Consider the following 18,838-nt stretch of genomic DNA (forward strand, 5'->3'; position numbering starts at 1 on the left):
TTGGGGTTGTATTGTGCGACTCGAAAACACTCGAAATAATTGTGCCATTTTCTTCCTCAACAAACATACATTATACACATGTAATGTAGGTAAAATGTACATTCATAGAACTTTCGGAAAGTCAACATTTCTTTTTGGACCTCAATCTTTAGGCTTTCATGTTCATTTTGATTTGTCTGCTCATATTCGGGACCATGATAGGCTTTCATAGGTTGTGTTTAGCATTGTTGATGATAATCTGACAATTATCTTATTTATCTTTTGGATCCGTTCCTTGTATTGAAGAAAATTTCGAAAGTTCTAAGGTTCCAGAATAGGTTGTCTTTTCAACATATAAGTTCTTTCAGTCGATTTGGGAATATCGAAACGGTGGAATCTATTGCATTCAATTTCCATGCTTCTTGCTAGCTCAGTCATTAAACCTGGATCCGGTGAATGAATCCGTGCGGTGATTTTATCATAAGGTCTATCTTCCAAAAGAGGTAACTCAGGTATCACGATTCCGAATCCAACGTTCGTCTTAGTTTAAATTCCGAGTGGCACTACGTGGAATTAAATATTTTTAAAACTTAACTCAAAAATCTTATCTGCCTTATAAATGAAATGTAATGAAAACTAACTGAATGTGTGTTCCAAATACGAATATTTTCAAGTTTTAGAATTTTCACACCTGTTGTTCAACATTTGACTTATTTACCATTTCTCTACTACCAACACACACACGTCCTAGAACCACAAAAGTATAGATACATAAACTCAGAGCTTTAAAAAGACTTCAAACTCAATTCTCTATCGTCGTTATCGTAAAATTGAATTTCCTTCCCCAATTACCTTTTTCAACTGGTCTGAAGAACTGAGAATTTCCACTTTCACCATTTTACACTTTCTGGCAACACGAATTGGCGTTGCGTTACCCGTTTTTGATTTGAAAATTGGGGTGATTCTATTGAGTTGTGTTGAGGATTGTGATGGAGGTGTCGAAGGAATGCGCTATATCGTTTGGTATTCCCATTTTTCAAAGGCAAATTCAAAAAAACACTTATATGGGACACAAAGAACACAAAAAAAAAAAAAACTACCAAACGAAAAACGAAATTGAGTACCTCCTTGAAGAAAACGCTTGACTGAACTTGACAAGTCGCTTCGGTTTGATTACTGTTTTGATGGATTTAATTTATTGAAAAGTTGAAGCAGTTGGTGATACGTATACTCTCGCACGTTTTGTACAAAAACAAATTTGTTTGCATTGTTCAGAGATATTGTCAACGAATATAGAAAACGAGGATATAGAGGTCCTCAAAAGCATTGTATTGAAAAAAGGGTTCTATGTTTCTTCCAGATGAATCGAAATGTGTGTGAGTTGAATAATGAATACAATTTTCTCTACATCAATCCTTCTTAAAGGCACAGATAATGTTTGAAAAAAAAAAGGATTTATTCATCCTTACAGAATTGACTCTATGAAGTGGATATCTTTGAAATCGTGCGAATGCTGAATATCCACCTACTCAACTTGAATTAAAGTGAATGTTCACGAAATCCTATAGCACCACCATGAATATAACACAGTTCTCAAAGAAACTTCCAACAGACAAGTTATTTTTTATGTATTAAATAAATTCAGAGTTTATGTAGAGCTTAGAAGATAAATAGCAGAAAAACTAGGACTCTCTTTCAAAGTAAGAAAAAAAAAAAAAATCAAATGCACGATTGAGTGTCATGACTGACTGACTGATTCTATTGGCGTAGAAAACATCATCAAAAGAAGAAATCGTGACATTCATACTTACGAGTATAAGGTTCTTTGGATATTACTCTCATCGGCTATTATACCTTTTTGCCTATATATTCAGAAAAAAATCCTTTCAAGGATGTATTCACAAAAACAATTTGCATACAATGTGTTTACATTTTCTAAATCAAAGAGTCTTGAAAAAAATCTGTGAAAATGAAAAAAAAAAAATCCTTGTGATATTTTATGTTAAATCTTAAAAATCGAGGTTCGAAAACAAAATATAAAAAAATACTTAATATTAGCTCCTTAAAAATTGAGTTATCAAAAAACAAGAAGAAGATGGCTCAGTCATCGATTTATTAATAATGCTTCTGGAAATCATACAAAATATAAAAAAAAAACAACCACAAAATTGTTTAAAAATAATAATTTAAACAAAACAATACTTTTTTTAATTGAGTTCATTGAACATCAGTTCATTTCACATTGTTTGAATATTTCTTTATTTTCATCGTCTCGGTGCAATAAGTATTTTGTTTTGTATAAATATTTTTACGAAAAGTGTGGTGTATTTTATGGAGATTTTTGTTGGTTCTTTTATTGTGAAACCTCAAAAACCAAACAATTAGAATACCTGACATATTAATTTCGTAGATTTTTTTATTGCAAGAGGCAATGACTTCATTTAGTTTAACCTTCACAAAAGACCAAATGAGAAAATTTCTTACAAAGTAAAATGTTTATTTAGGAAAAACAAAAAAAATATTACTCAAAATTATTTAGGTAGGTATATTCTAAATATCTCTTCATTATTCAACTAATTTCAAGACAATAACCATTCTGTTCGCAATGAAAACATTACAATATGGTAAGTGAGTTTTCCAAGAACTTTAATTGAATAACGAGACATTTTACAGAATAATGTCCATGTATTGTTCAGTTCCGGTTAATACATAGAACAGTCGGAATAAACATTTGAAATAGCAAGAAATCTGATGAGAATAATCTTTAACGGTTAAAGATAAAAAAGTCAAGTAAACGGTCATTCAATAAGTTTGATATGATGAATCTAAAGATGCACATAGGGGTATTTGCCAGTTTTACGCGGAACAAAATATTTTTCCGGTAAAAACTGTTAATTTCAATGAAAACATTTTTCTTTCAAAACCAATTATTGATCAAACAAAAAATTTCAAAATAAACCCAAATGGTTTGTTAAAACGGAGTTTTTTTTTAATGGTATCGCCAAGGTCTTAAAATTTTGGAAAAATTAGAAGGGATCAGGTTTTGTAGTTCAAGAAGTGGAATCTTAAACATAAAACTTGAAATATGGACGCATGAAATAAGGTAAGCATTTTTAAAAACCGAAAAGCGTTTAAAAGGGGCAAATGTCTCGAAGTTGCACTTAGTTGCATTTTTTTTTAACAGATTCAATTAGATATGAGTTTAAACTTTAGTAAGCATTTAATTTTATCATAAAATATTGTGCAATAGTATAACTTATCTCCTTACTAACACAGAAAAAAAAAATTATTTTAACGTTTAATTTGTATTAAGATTCAACATAACACTTTTTTATCTATAAAGTAATATAACATTTAGATACAACATCTAGTAGACAGTTGCGTATCTCTATATCAATATTCCATAACAACTTTTTTCTATAGCGTACATTTTGAGAAATTCACTTAAAATCCCAGATTGACCCACAAAAGCCTGGAGTTGAAAATTCCATTCTCTCACCAAAAACTTCATTGGCCGAAGAACAATGAACAAAAGATCGGGGAAGACAATTTTTAGATCTTAACCGGGAGATAACACCGTATAACACACTGAGGAGGCTTTTTTACTTGAAGAAACACTTAAGTTTTAGAAGTGAAAACATCTTTAGTATTATAGTGATTTAAAACAAGATGAAACGAAAAAGCGACACGAAAAATCAATTGATCATAACTTTTTTGTTTTAATAGATAGATGAATGAAATTTATACAGTAGACAGGTAATTAAATAAATTATGATTGTGCAAAATTTCAATTGATTTCATATTCAAAACTCTAAGATAACGGTGAAAAGATGTTCTTTTTCTAAACACGTTATATCTTTTGATCTAGAGCACAAAACAAATTTATTTAACTTTAATACTCATGCTGATAATATTACCTTTCATTAAATATACCACACATAACGGTACGTGCTCTACAAGTTATATAATCTTTAATTGAAAAACTTGAAAAATACCTCAAAACACCTGTGAAGGTTTGTTGCCGATGACCAGCCAGCAGTAGAGGAAGTACCGTAATCTCAGTTTGAAATTTCGACATGGTTGGCTTTAAAAAATTCTTACTTTTTTTGTAGGCATAGTAGAAATATGATTGAAGCGTCATATAAAAGGTGAATTAATAATGATATAAAATTTATTATAGGTTGACTTTTAAAAAATGGATTTAATGGCGTTAGAAGAGAAAAGAGATTGATTGGTTTGCTTTTTTTATGAAAACTAATTGGGTTAAAAAAATTCTAGCTCTTTTTGTAGATGTTGTATAGACATGGTCGATATAAACAATAAGCTTCAGATGGTATAAAATTTATTGTAGGTTGTCATATAAAAAAAGTGATGGAATAAAAAAAAATTATATTTTTTCGATTTTTTTTAAATGAAAAAATTAACAAAATTAACGATCTTTTAACGAAATCTTGAAAGAATTTGTTTTGTTTTTGCTTTAAAACTTATTTTTTGATGTTTTTTCTTGAATTTTTGTATTTGTATTTTTATTATTTTTATACTTTGCTATAATATCCGATGGAATTTTTTCGTTAACATGTCCACTGTTGAATTTGGAGACTTCAAAATTTTTCGTTTCGCTTCAGCTGCGTACACAGAGAAAAATATGACCCGCTAAAAACTAACAGATTGCCATATTGTTTTACCGTCCATACATTTCATAAGGAAATCTTATTAAAATCAACGATTAATAAGGTTTTTTTTAAGGAGATTTCTTATTATTTTTATAGAGAAAATCTTATTAAAATTTGACTGAAAAGTTGATTTTTTTTGCAACTTAGCACTAGAACGAAAATCGCGATCAATATTTTCATGGCAGGTTGGTTCAGGTGGTAAGGTGGGCGACTAATGATTTGAAGTCTCCAGTTCGATTCCCAGCCTGGTCATCGTTTTTTTTTATATTTTTGCAGATTTTAAAACAATAAGGAAAACCCGATTGTTTTAATAAGGTTTCCTTCTTGGATGAAAACCATAGAGAAATCTTATTGTTTTTGTTCTATTTTATGTGGTCTATTTTTCTCTGTGTATACTAGGCTTTAACAATTAAACTTTGCACTAATTTTATAATAAAATAAGTGAATCGCGAATATTTGTTTGATTTTTACGAGTGGAACTACGAATTCGACGAGTGTGTTTACGAATTATTAAAAAAAATGTTTTTTACTTGCTCTATAGGGCAAGTATTGGTTTCGTGTCGAAAAAAAATGTTGAGGTTTTAATCAAAACCAACATTACGATGATGGAGAATTCCAAAAAAGTGGGTCCCGCAATTCCGTCCGTGCGTCTGTACGTCTGTGCGTCTGTGCGGTTGTGCGTCCATCTGTACACGTTTCCACAGCCTAAACGGGTGGACGGATTTTCTTCAAATTTGGTACAGATGATTTTTATGGAATTCTGAAAGTTGGTTTTTTTTTTGTTTTTTTATATCTCGCTTAGAAAGTGTACCTCCCATACAAATTTTTCTATTCAAACCAAATAACTCGAAAACGGCTCTAACGATTTTGATTAAACTTTGCAGACGTAATATTTAAAGCAATTGCAACAAAACTGCATTTTTAGTTTTTCTCAAAAAAGTAAAAAAAGTGTACCTCCCATACAAATTTTTCAAATTATACCAAATAACTCGAAAATGGCCCAAACGATTTTGATTAAACTTTACAAACGTTATATTCAAAGCAATTGCAATAAAACTGTTTTTTATTTTTTTCAAAAAAAGTCAAATAAAAAATCATTTTTTTTTCATTTAACAAAATTTTGCCCTAAATGTCGGCTCTTCCCCAAAATCAACAAAATTTCTTTAATTTTATAAAGAGGCCGCTCTTAAAATCTACAAGTAAACTAACATAAAAGTGTTTTAAACTGCAAGAGCAAGTACGTGCGACCCCAGTCGTGCATTTTATTTATGACAGTTAATTCAAATCAGTAAAATTTTCGAGTTAGAGAAAAAATTTTCCTCAAGACAAGATTTTTCTTTACTCAAGTGACAGCGATGTAAATCACCGCTGGTCACTGTGGTGTATGCGCAACTTTTTTAGGAAAACCTTATTAAAAATTATCACTATTTTTTTTTTATCTTCAAAATCATAAATTTAAGAAAGATGGCTAAAAGAGAAACTTGTAAAAACCTGAAACTATTTGTTAAGCTCTAAGTTAAAAAAAAAAGTTATTGAACTCATGCCAGGCTGTTACCTTAACTTAATCTTTACACACCTTTTTTTGCCTCTTAGATTAGGAGATAAAATTAATAAATCATTAGCCATGAAAAAAAAAACTATATGAATATTTTTTTTTACTTAATAAAGAACTTTGAATAATTCTACAATTTTCTTGAGTTTTAGTTTTAAATACATAATACATAAAGCATATTTAAGAACAATATACCTTACGTTAATAATAACCATCATTTTCACTGATTTGAATGTAAGGCAAATTTTGTTCTCATGTTTTTTTATTCATCCTTCCTGAGATGACATCGTCTTGAGAAAAACAACATCCTGCCTGTGTGGGTATACTTATGGGTCTAATGGATGCTCATTTCTGGCCATGAATCCCTCTCTAACCACGGAAATGATATAAGCTATTTCGGGAAGATGACAGAGTGTAACTCATTTATCAGTATTTTGTGTCTTGACAACAACCTAAATATCCGGTAGATAATTTGGCAAAATGTTGTTGTTGTTGAAATTAATGATGCGAAATTGTATAGGGATTCAAATAAAGTATATGCCTGCCATCTAACTTAAGGGAAATAACATTTTGGAATTATGTTGTATGTATGATGAAATCTGAGAATCTTTTAAATGATGATTAGGGACAAAAAGTGTAGCCAGCAGGAAGGACTTTTGGGTATAGATCCCAATTTGGAAATTCTTAAAAAATTGCGTTTATTTTTTTTTTTTTCTAATTTTCGTTTTTCTTATGAATTATGACCATGAGACATTGGAGATCTTTATTTTAAGGGGAAAAGGTTTTAAGTGAAATTTTCTTCTCAGAAAAAGATTTTTTGCTAAGCAGGATTCCAGGAAAAAAATCATTCAAAAATGTTCTCAAGAAATTGAATTTCTTTTAGACTTGGAAGTAAAATTTCATTTTTTTCCGAAAATTTATTGATGTATTTTTGTAAACCAATAAACACTAATTGATAATCTATTTTCTTGTTAATATTGTGTACAATAGAAAACCATTTATATCTAATTTGTATTTTATTACAGTCTTATGACTATGCTTACAGAATTAACTTGGTCCATTTCCTCTATAATAAAAATTAAAAATTTAATGGCAAACTAAAATTAACACACCTCGTGATTTTGGCCAAAATTCAATGTTCGGTTATAAAAGACAAATTTTATTTATCAATTCAAAGTTTTCCCGACACGAAGTGGTTCTCCAAAAATTAATCCCAGAATTTTATATGTTTTCACCAGCTGCTTTTCTACTCAAACATTTATTGTCATTTTGTATTACTTGCATTTAATATTTAATCAAGACACAAAAGCACTTTAGTTAAGGCCAAGGGTCTCTTTTCAAATTCAAGACAGAGACGTGAAGTGCGACTCCTTCGATTTAATAACCCAGAGATTTACAACAAAAGATTTGTCTTTGCTATGCGTCTTTAGCTGTGTAGATTTATTATGTAATTTACTTGTACCTGGCATACCTTAAGTTTATTGTAGCGCGCTGGTGAATGTTAATTTTAAAATTATATTATTCATCAAAAACACTGTTGTGGGTGGCATTTTGTCGAATTCGCACGATGTACAAGATGTACAAGTAATAAAAGAATATCTTGACAATTTTAGTGGATTTTGATGTCTTTGTTTGGTTTTATTGTGGGATAAGATTGAAGGAAGTTTTTTATATTTATATCAGACATTGAATTTAGATGATTTAATCAAATCAAGATTTTATCAAATTGTTTATAGTGTTAAAAAAATTTAACCAAAGAGTATAATTGAATCGTTTATTTCAGAAACAACATAAGTCCATTTTTCCCAAAAATGTTTTTTTTGGAAATTTCTCATTTATGTATAGTTATTCATCTTCTGGAAAAAATTAAGTATGTCAGACCCCCCAAAATACGAAAACTGGAAGGAAAGGGTTCAAAATATATGGAAAGATTTCACGAGGTGGCAACAATTTTTACTGTTAAATACACGACTTTTTACCAGTTTTAAATTATTTTTTCAGCAATATTGACACGCACACCCTTTTGTTATACATCTATTAAAAGGTAAGGAATTACTCTATTTATATATATTAAATTAATTAAAATTGAACTCAGGGTTCAAAAGTTGTATAGCCAGATTTCTCGCAGTGTCAGCGTTTTTTACTGTTGAATATAGGTATGCCATTTTACCAGTTTTAAATTATTTTGGCAGCTATCATGCCACGCAAGCTTTAAAATTATACATCACAAGATTTACTCTATCTACTGTTGTTTTATTAATTAAAATCAGAAGCAGGGTTCAAAAGCTATAGCTAGATAAAAACAAAAGTTTTTCCAACAAAAGTTTTATTTCAGAAACGACATAAGTCCAGCGAAAATGGTCGTTAAGGTTTGGATTCGAACGAGTATTTGATCCGTGATTTTCTCGACAGGAGTAGATAAGGGTGATCCTTGATTTGCTAACGCTAAAATAAATCATTTCGCAATAATTGAAAAACATACTTTTTATGTTTTTCTGTTATATTTATTTAAAAATAAATAAAAACTGTTGTTTTAACTTAAATTTTTATCAACAATTATAAATTTAACCTAATCTTTACTTCTAAAAAAAACACCCTTTCACATAAAAAAAATGTATAGACTTACATTATTCGTAGTTCCCATGGGAAAGAGAACATATTTAATGAATTTCGTAAGGGTACCATTTATACCATTGATTTTATCGGACTTATCGCGGATTTTTCCCTATTTCCCAAAAAAACACCCTTTAACCTAAAATTTTTGTATAGACTTCGGGTTCTTGGTTTCTGTTATAAATGAAATATTTTTACCAATTTTCATTGGTGTAACAATTTTTTCCTAGTTTTTGTGGTACTAATTTACCGAATTTCATCATTAAAAAAAAAAAACACCCTTTTACTCAAGATAATTTTGTACACTTTATAGATTCTTAATTCTTTTACCAACCAAAACATTTACACCAAGTTTTTAAAATTAATAAAATTTAAGTCAGCTGTTATGATACCTTCCTCACACACAACTTAACGTATCAAAAAAAACACATTTTAACCAAAAATAATTTTAAGAACTTTATGAATCCTTCTAAAACCTTCATCCGGAATTTTATCAGTGTAGCATGTTTTTCACATGGGTTTCGATTATATTTTACTTGTTGAAGTCAAAAAACAAGCACCCTTGTTTTTAATCGGCATTAACTTTTCTTAGAGCAATCGTATTGACTTTATTTTTATGCCATTAGATTCAGCATCAAAAAATACCTTGAAAACATGTGTCATATGATGATATTCGACAAGCAATTTTTTCAGTATATTTTTGACCTACACCCCCTCCCTCTTGTCCGCGAAAAAACACCTTTTCACCCAAATTTTTTTTAATAGACTTTTTTGTACTTCGTTCTTATCCCAAAAGCAAACTTTTTGCCAAGTTTCATGAGTGTAATTTTTTTTTTAAATGCCTATTTTACCTGTACTATGAGGTCTTAAATTTAGGGCTTGAAATTATTACACAACAATAATGACGTAACAATCATCAGGTGATCTTTAATGTGGAGGTTCTGGTGGTGCCAAGGAAATAATAATTTGCAGTGAAAAACTCTACCTACATCAAGTTATGGCCAGTTAAAAAAAAGTATACAAAAATAACTCATTTCTTGAAAAAATGGACTGTAATTTTTAAACTTCAATAGAAATAAATTGCACGACTGGGGTCGCACGTACTTGCTCTTATGTTTAAAGTAACTATAATGTTAAAGCTTTTTATTCAAGAAATTTAAAATATGATATTTTGAAGAAATTTCATAAGTAGTATAAAAAAATTAAATCTGTTTTTATAATTAATAAAACTCCGTTTTAAAATATCTTAAAAAAAAAAACAAATATGCCATTTTATTTCTCGTATAAAAAGGTATTTTTAGAAAAAAGATTTTGAAAATTGTAGGAGCCGTTTTTTAAAAAAATAATTTTTTATATACAGGGTGTCCCAAAAGTAATGGATCAAACGAAGTATGCTGATAGGGGATCTTAAGGGCTCTCAGAATTTGGTAACTTGTTCATCCCAAATCCTTACGGTTTTCGATTTAATGCAATTCTAGTGAAATTTTGAAGAATCCCTACTTTGCAACAGTATTTTGCTTCCTACTGCCATTATTGATTTTTGTTTTTTACAATTCTTTTACTAAAACATTGACAAATAATTAGGAACAATTAATTAATCAAAATATTTTTGATTCCATAAGCCATTTCGCTGCAAATTTAGTAACAGTTTCAAGTTTTATAAAAAATCAATTTTTAACTTTTATTTAAGAGCAACACCGCAAAAAAAATTTCCATGGTGTGAGAATGGTTTATTATTTTAAAAAGATGCCCTGTTATTGTAGTTTTCAAAAATGTATAAAAGTTTCCAAAGTTGCAGTTAGATCGCAAAATATTACAATTTGAATTCAACAAAACAGGGTTTTTCAGAACAAAAAACAACCAAAAATAAACAAATTTTCTCGAACTGTTATTTGTTTATTTTTTTTTGAACAAAAGCCTCTATTTTTGTTTGTATTTTTTCTTTGAAAAACCCTGTTTTGTTGAATTAAAATTGTAATATTTTGCGATCTAACTGCAACTTTGGAAACTGTTTTACATTTTTGAAAACTACAATAACATCGCATTTTTTTTAAAATAATAAAAAATTCTCACACCATGGAAATTTTATAAGTTGTGTTGCTCTCAAATAAAAGTTAAAAATTGATTTTTTATAAAACTTGAAACTGTTAGTTAATTTTCATCGAAATGGTGTATGGAAAAAAAAAATATTTTGATTAAATAATTGTTCCAAATTATTTGTTAATGTTTTAGTAAAAGAATTGTAAAAAACAAAAATCAATAATGGGCGCAGGAAGCAAAATACTGTTGCCAAGTAGGAATCTTTCGAAATTTCACAAATATTGCATTAAATTGAAAACCGTAAGGATTTGGGATGAACAAGTTACCAAATTCTGAGAGCCCTTAAGATCCCCTATCAGCATACTTCGTTTGATCCATTACTTTTGGGACACCCTGTATAAAAATTTTTTAACATTTTTCAAAAAAAAAGTTGGTATGCCATTTTGAAGAAATAATTAATTTACACATAAAAACTAAATTTCAAAATTTTTCATTGATCCGTTTTCAAAAAATTGATTTTTCAAAAAAAAAATTTGAAATATTTTTTAAAAAACCAAAAATGCGTTTTTCTAAAATTTTCTAAAATTTTAATATTTTCTTTACTTACACACTTTTGTATAAAAATTTTCATTTAAATCGGGTTAATTTTGTACGAGATATTCAGAAACGAAAAAAACCGTTCTATGACAGGTACCGTTAATAACGGTCCAAAAAATATTTTTTTTATTTAAAAAGTTGGCCCTTATGTGTAGTACTACACACAAAAATTTTAATCAAAATCGTTAGAGCCGTTTTTGAAAAAAATTACCTTTTCTATTTCCGTTATATGGCAGGTACCGTTAGTTTTGGTCATAAAAAAAAAATTTCAATTTAACCTCTAGGGAATCACCAAAAACTGCTAACTACCAAGTTTGAAGAAAATCACTTCACTCGTTTAGGCTGCAGCTCCAGATAGAGACAGACACACAGACAGACAGACAGACAGACAGACAGACAGACAGACAGACAGACAGACAGACAGACAGACAGAATTGCCGGACCCACTTTTTTGGCAGTCTCCATCATCGTAATGTCATGTAAAATTGTTATCTCGAGTTCGATTTTTTTTACGAATCCTAAACTTGCCCTATAGTACCTATATCGCAAGTAAAAAGGGAAAAAATGCTGTATTTATTTTGTAGGAAATTTGATTTGCTACCAATTTGATTTGATTTTCTAGACTCAAAAATACTCAAATTACATACAATAGGTGCATTTGTGCTAAATGTGGTTTTCGGCTTTTCGAAATTAAGCTCGTATTTTTTAAAGAAAGTATAAATGCACTGTAGTATTTTCACATTATCACCACCTGAGCGGGCGGAAAGTTTTTTTTTTTTAATTCGGTAAATATTACTACAAAAGTCAAATAACGGAAAAATGTCGTTAGCGTATTTTTCTTATATTGACACACATTTTCTACCTAGCTATAGGTATTTCACTATGAGCTAAACAGAATGTGTTCCAAACTTGTGGATAGTGGTAAGTGTACTTTTTTTTGTAAAAAAAATTGTTGGAAAAATAATTTGAAACTAAACAAAAACTTTTTTAAGCTTGCCTTAATTCATTTTAAAAACACTTTATTTACATAAGATATATGAATTAAAAAAAAAATCATGTGTGCAATTCACACGTGGTAGAAGTGAAACCTTAAAAAATCATTTAAAAAAAAAAATTAAACCATTAAAAAGTTTACAAAATTTTCCTAAAGAATAAAGCCATACTAAAATTTTTACAATGCGCAAAAAGTATAAAAATAATTTATTGAAAACAGAAAAAGCGAAAAAAAAACGTAATTTTATCTTCTCACGCTATTAAATGCATTTTTTCCCTTACAACCTATAAAATGTTATACCATCTGAAGAGCTCAAAATATATATATCGATCAGGTCTATGAGACATCTATAAAAAGAGCTAGAATTTTTTGAACTGGATCAATTTCCATCAAAAAAAGCGAAAAAACACGTATTTTTATATTCTCACACTATTAAATCCATTTTTTTCCCTAACAACCTGTAAAATTTTTTACACCATCTGAAAGCTTATTGTCTTAGCTCAAAATATATATATCGATCAGTTGTATGAGACATCTACAAAAAGAGCTAGAATTTTTTAAACTCGATGAAATTTCATCCAAAAAGCAAAAAAAAACATTTATTTTTATGTCCTCATGCTATTAAATCAATTTTTTTGTTTGACAACCTATACAAAATTTTATACCATGTGAAAGCTTATTGTTTCACCTTGTATAATGATGTATAAATCTTATTTCAAAGATGTCTACAAGAGAAATTAGAATTTTTTTAAAGTCAACCATGTCGAGTTTCCAGACTGAGATTACGGTACTTCCTACACTGGTAGCTGGTCATCGCCAACAGATCTCCACAGGTGTTTTGAGTTATTTTTAACTTGTAGAGCACGTACCGTTATGTGTGATATATCAAATAAAAGGTTATGTTATCAGCATGCGTATTAAAGTTAAATCAAATTTGTATGTGCACTAGATCAAAAGATATAACGTGTGTTGGAAAAGAACATCTTTTTACCGTTATCTCCGAATTTTGAATATAAAATTAATTGAAATTTTGTACAATTATAATTTATTTAATTACCTATCTACAATACAAATTTCATTTATCTATCTATTAAAACAAAAAAGTTATAACAAGTTGAAGTCGTGTCGCGTTTTCGTTTCATCTTGTTTCAAATCACTACTATACTAAAGAAGTTTTCACTTCAAAAAATCACTGTTAGGATGAGAATAATAAGCTTATTTCATTTTTGAATGACAGGAACTATTAATCATAATTATTCCAACTTGAGAGTTACATATCTCTTAAAGAAACCTGTCCAAATTCGGAAAACATCATTCACTTTTCACCTTCATTGTCGTTCTCTAAACAAATCAAAATGACTAATATTTATTCATAAGAGAGTGCACCAAACAAGTAAATATTTTCTGGGCAAATATTCACTTAGAAACTTTACTAAGGAAAGGAATATTTATTTTCTTTTTTGTCCTGATGCCACAAGGATAAGTACATAAATCTTTTTACTTCAAGCTATTGTACCTACACTGAATGTTGAATACATAAATATTTGAGTGTATCTGTATACAACATAGATGCAAGAACACCTTAGAAGAAATTTCAAGAGTCTTTTGTATTTAAAATACTGAAATGGATATCCTCAAGTGTTATTTACTAAGTGTTTTACTGAGAGTACGTAACTTCGACTAAATTTATATTCTCATAATAGATTTTTTACTTAAATACTCAAGTTACACCCTTTAAAGTGTTTTTCCTATGAGAAACTGCTTCATGCTGAGGGTTTTCAAAATAAAATCTCCATATTTCAAATAAATGAAACCTCAATATTGAATTCCACATGAATGCACCTGAAATTATACCAAAATATTTGCAAATTTCAATTAAATTGTTGCAGTACCAATAATAAAATAATTGATTGACTCACTAACTGACTGACATCTTCATCGAACCATATAAAACCACTTGACCAAATGACATTGAAATGTTATAATTATTGTGCATTGGATTTTCCAAGTACCTTACTTGTCTTCCTCAAAAGGATCACTCTACACTTCCCCCTAAAATCACAACATTCACACAATTAATCAACATTTTCATATAAGACAGTATTATATTTACTATAAGAGTCCTTTATCATGCGGACCAAGAGATGCCACAAAAAAGAGAGAGGTTTTGTATTGTGTTTGCCAAATATAGATACGTTCAAAGTCTATAATCAAAATGTATCGAATGACATAATTTAGGTCGGAAAGCAGCATTTTAATCAATACCAATTAGTAATTCAGTTTTGTGTTTTGGGATTATTGTCTAACATCCTGTAATAAAGTTTCAAGCCACATAAAAGCCAAAATCAACCATGAGGAACTTAAATGGTTTTAATGGTAAAGTTGAAGTACTACTTAAATTCTTACTCTACAATAGGCCTCTTTGACAAAGTTTTGATCAATTATTGTCATTCATTACAATTACCGGAAATATTATTTAACTTTAATTAGAATAACCAATTAAAAGTTTAAAAGCGTAATACATTAATCTCTCCATTTACATCATAAATGATATGAAATTACGGCTTGTAGGTATCTTGATTTTGAATAAATATCCTTAATCATTACTAAAAGAAAACAGAGCGTTTTAAAATTGAGTAAGAAAGCACCTTTTAATTTTAATTATTTTTTTCGATCTAAGTTTTTTTCGATTCCCTCATTTTTCAAAAAATTAGGGTCTTTTCATCTTTCACCAAGCCCTTTTTTTTAAATGAATTTTTGAAAGTTGTCCCAGGTTTAAAAAGTTGTTTTAATTTTTTTTTCCAAACTGTTGCACATCTTATTTCAATATTTTCGAAGTTAGGACCTCAGATCAGAACAAAATAACAGTAGATTCCATTTTTTCGATTTCAATTTTGTATATAATTTTAACGTTAAAAATGTTTTATACATAAAATTTTTATTTTAAAAGACTGTTTTAACTTTTTTTTCAAAAAGATCGAAAAGAAACCTGTTTGAAACATTTTTTCAATTCTGTTTTAATTAGAATATTTAAGAATCGTTATTTTATTTTTTTACAAAAATTTTGGTACGTTAAAATCGGTAACATCACAGACACCAAGAAAACGGTTCTACGGCAGGTATGTACCGTTAAATATATCTTTTGTTGTATAAGTAGGACCTTGTTTGACTGAAAGCAAACATTTTAGAATTTATTAAGAAGAATTTTGTGAACAAACAAAAATTTGTTTCAAAAATTTTTCTTAGATTTCATAAATTAATTGATGCTAAAAGATTGTCTAGGAAATTCAAGGAAAAAAAAATATATGGGAGTGAGGGACAATCTTCCATCGTTCAAGCGATAGATGCAATTTTCTCATTAGGTAATTGACTTCGAACACAGAAAAAAATATTTAAACATAACGGCAACACCTACAATATTTGAATATAGCTAGAAGATTTTTCTTATTCAAAAAATTAAAACTAAGAAAATTGAATGAAGGGCTTTTGAAAGAATGGTAATTGACCTTAGATTTTTGAAAAAAAAAAAAAAATTATTGACAAAATTTTAACATGTCGTTTTTAAAACTTTTTCCTAATTTTTAGGCCACACTTATTATGATTTGAAATTATAAAAGAAAATGTCAATATGTATTACAGTTTATGAAAAAAATTGAAAAGTATTTCATTTTCGATGAACTTTTTTTAATAGAAGTTTTGAAAAAAAATTTACTTATTTTTTTTTTTTTAAGTTCAACGTTTAAATATAAAATTATTTTTTATTTATTCAATAGCCCTTATTGTTAAAAGTTAAGTAGCAAAAGTTTGAAGTTCTTATTTGCCAAAGTCTTTGAGAAAATCAATTATTTCAATGGAAAAATTCAGTTTTTATCAAAAAAAAAACCATTGAAATTGAATTAATTTTTAATTTTTTTTCAACAGTGTTATATATATTACCTTTTCTGCTTCGGAATAATATTTATGGCCAACATTTTTTTTTTAAATAAATTCATATTTTATTAGAAAAAGTTTGGAAAAAAGTCATTTTAAATTTTTTAATAACATTTTTTTTTGAAATTCTGAGTTTATGGACCATTTTTTCAAAAACTCGGAATTAAATTTAGTGGATTTATATTTAAGAGATAAGAATGAGCTTTTGGCTTTTTAAAAATGTATTTTAAAATATTGTAGGTGTTGCCGTTGTTTTCAAAATATTTTTTTTTTGTGTTTGAAGTCAGATTGTGAGAAAATTAAATATGTATATCGCTTAAACGATGGAAGATTGTGCCTTACTCCCTTATATTTTTTTTCTTACCTAGAGAATCTTTTGCTATCATTTTTTTATGAAATTTAAGCAAAAAAAATGGTTTTGTTGAAAAAAAAATTAAATTTTAATTTAAGAAAAAAAACAATACGGCAACATCGGAAATTTTTAATCTATAGACTTTAAAGTAACTACGTTTAAAAAACAATTCGTCAAAATCAAAGCTGTTCCACTAATGGGGATTTGTTTTATTTAATCCATTGAAGAAAATTGGGCCTTTATTCAAAAAAAGAAAACAAAAATTAAAATTTGAGATTTTTAAGGAATTTCATAAGTAGTGTAAAAAAATGAAATCTATTGTTTATAATTAATTAAACTCCGTTTTAAATGATCTTTTACACAAAACCAATTATGCCATTTGATTTCTTGCATAGAAAGGAATTTTAAGAAAAAAAAGTTCGAAAATCGTTAGAGCCGTTTTAAAAACAAAATATTTTTTATATATAATAATATTATATAAAAATAATATTAAAAAAAAAAAAAATTGGTATGCCATTTTTGAGAAAATATTATTCAACATATGAAAACGAAATTTCTATAAAATTCATCAACCCATTTTCAAAAAATTGATTTTTAAAACAAAATTTTTGAAATATTTTTTAAAAATCTAAAAATGTGTTTTTTATATAATGATTGTTTTAATGTTTCTGTATAAGAATTTTGGTTGAAATTTGTTTTTTCGTTAACGAGAAATTCATAAATAAAAAGAACCGTTCTATGACGGGTACCGTTAATAACAGTACAAAACATGTTTTTTTTATTTCCAAAGAAAGCTTTTATGTGTTTCACTACACACAAAAAGTTTAATCAAAATCGTTAGAGCCGTTTTTGAAAAAAATTATCTTTTCTATTTCCGTTATATGACAGGTACCGTTAGTTTTGGTCCAAAAAAAAAAAAAAAATTCAATTTGTCCTCTAGGGAATCACATAAAACTGTTAACTATTAAGTTTGAAAAAAATTCCACTTTTTTGGCATTCTCCATCATCGTAATGTCATGTAGAATTGTTATCTCGAGTTCGTTTTTTTTTCCGAATCCTAAACTTGCCCTTAGTACCTATATCGCAACGCAAGTAAAAATTGATAAAAATCTTTTAGAAAAAATATCTTTTGATGTAAAAAAATCAACAGATACTTTTTGACAAAAAAAAAAATTATTTTTGTAGAGATTTCAGTTTTCAATTAAAAAGTAAATGCTTGCTGATGAATGTTTGAGAGCTTTTTAGAGCGAAATCTATAAGTCATTAAAAATCTCACTTTCAAAGTCATACGCCAAAACAAAATGTAGAAAGATCTTTTAAGCACTCAATTGAAAAATTAATTTATCTGGACGTTTAATGAAAACTTAATCGTCTTTTCAGATAATCCAAATCATTACTTTCTGATGGGAATTGAAAACCTTTTTAAGAAAAGAAGCAGCATTACATTTTTGTTCAACAGAAATATTCCGTAAAGCTTCTCTGTACGAAAACAGTGTAAGGCATATTTCAAAGCTTTTATCTATAAAACCTACTTACCTTTAGTTGTACTTGATCTGACTTCTCCAAAATAACCAACTGACTGAGAATAAGTATCAGGGTTATCATTTCCAATCCACATTTCAGAAAATATGTTTTCCAAATACAAAAATAACAAAAATAAAATTATAAAAATTCCATTCATACTTGCATCACCACATCGAAAACAACTTTTCTAATGAAAAAAATAAAAAATAAATAAAAAAAAAATAAGGAAAAACAAGAATCCTTTTCAAACAAAGAACATCCTTTGCAGAATTTTATAACCAACATAAGCAGTAAGTCTTTCAAGCCTGGAATATAAATCAACCTGTAGCACAATTGGGTTCCTTGGCAGCATGCACTTAAAGTCCTTTTAAGAGGAAAATATTATATATAAAAAGCGTATTTTACGACAGTCTACATTCTCGTCACCGGGGACTCATAGTAAAAGGATGTCTTATGATTTAGTTATTTTTATGAGTAAAGCAGATTGCAGGAACCAAGTTTCCAGGGAAACATTTTTGAAAATGATGATTCAAGGCAAAGGAAAAAGCTTCTTGATGGGTGTAATTGAGGAAAAGTTTATTTAG

At 28.2% G+C, this 18,838-nt stretch overlaps 1 long non-coding RNA gene across 1 annotated transcript; it reads left to right on the forward strand.

The window, feature by feature from the left end:
* The first annotated feature begins 1,120 nt into the window (after window positions 1–1,120).
* On the forward strand, window positions 1,121–1,650 carry LOC129907717 (uncharacterized). The gene is made up of 2 exons (XR_008771136.1): window positions 1,121–1,351; window positions 1,405–1,650. It is a non-coding gene; the product is annotated as an uncharacterized LOC129907717 (long non-coding RNA).
* Window positions 1,651–18,838: the final 17,188 nt, after the last annotated feature.

The sequence above is a fragment of the Episyrphus balteatus genome, chromosome 1, assembly GCF_945859705.1.
Source record: "Episyrphus balteatus chromosome 1, idEpiBalt1.1, whole genome shotgun sequence".
Lineage (NCBI taxonomy): Eukaryota > Metazoa > Arthropoda > Insecta > Diptera > Syrphidae > Episyrphus > Episyrphus balteatus.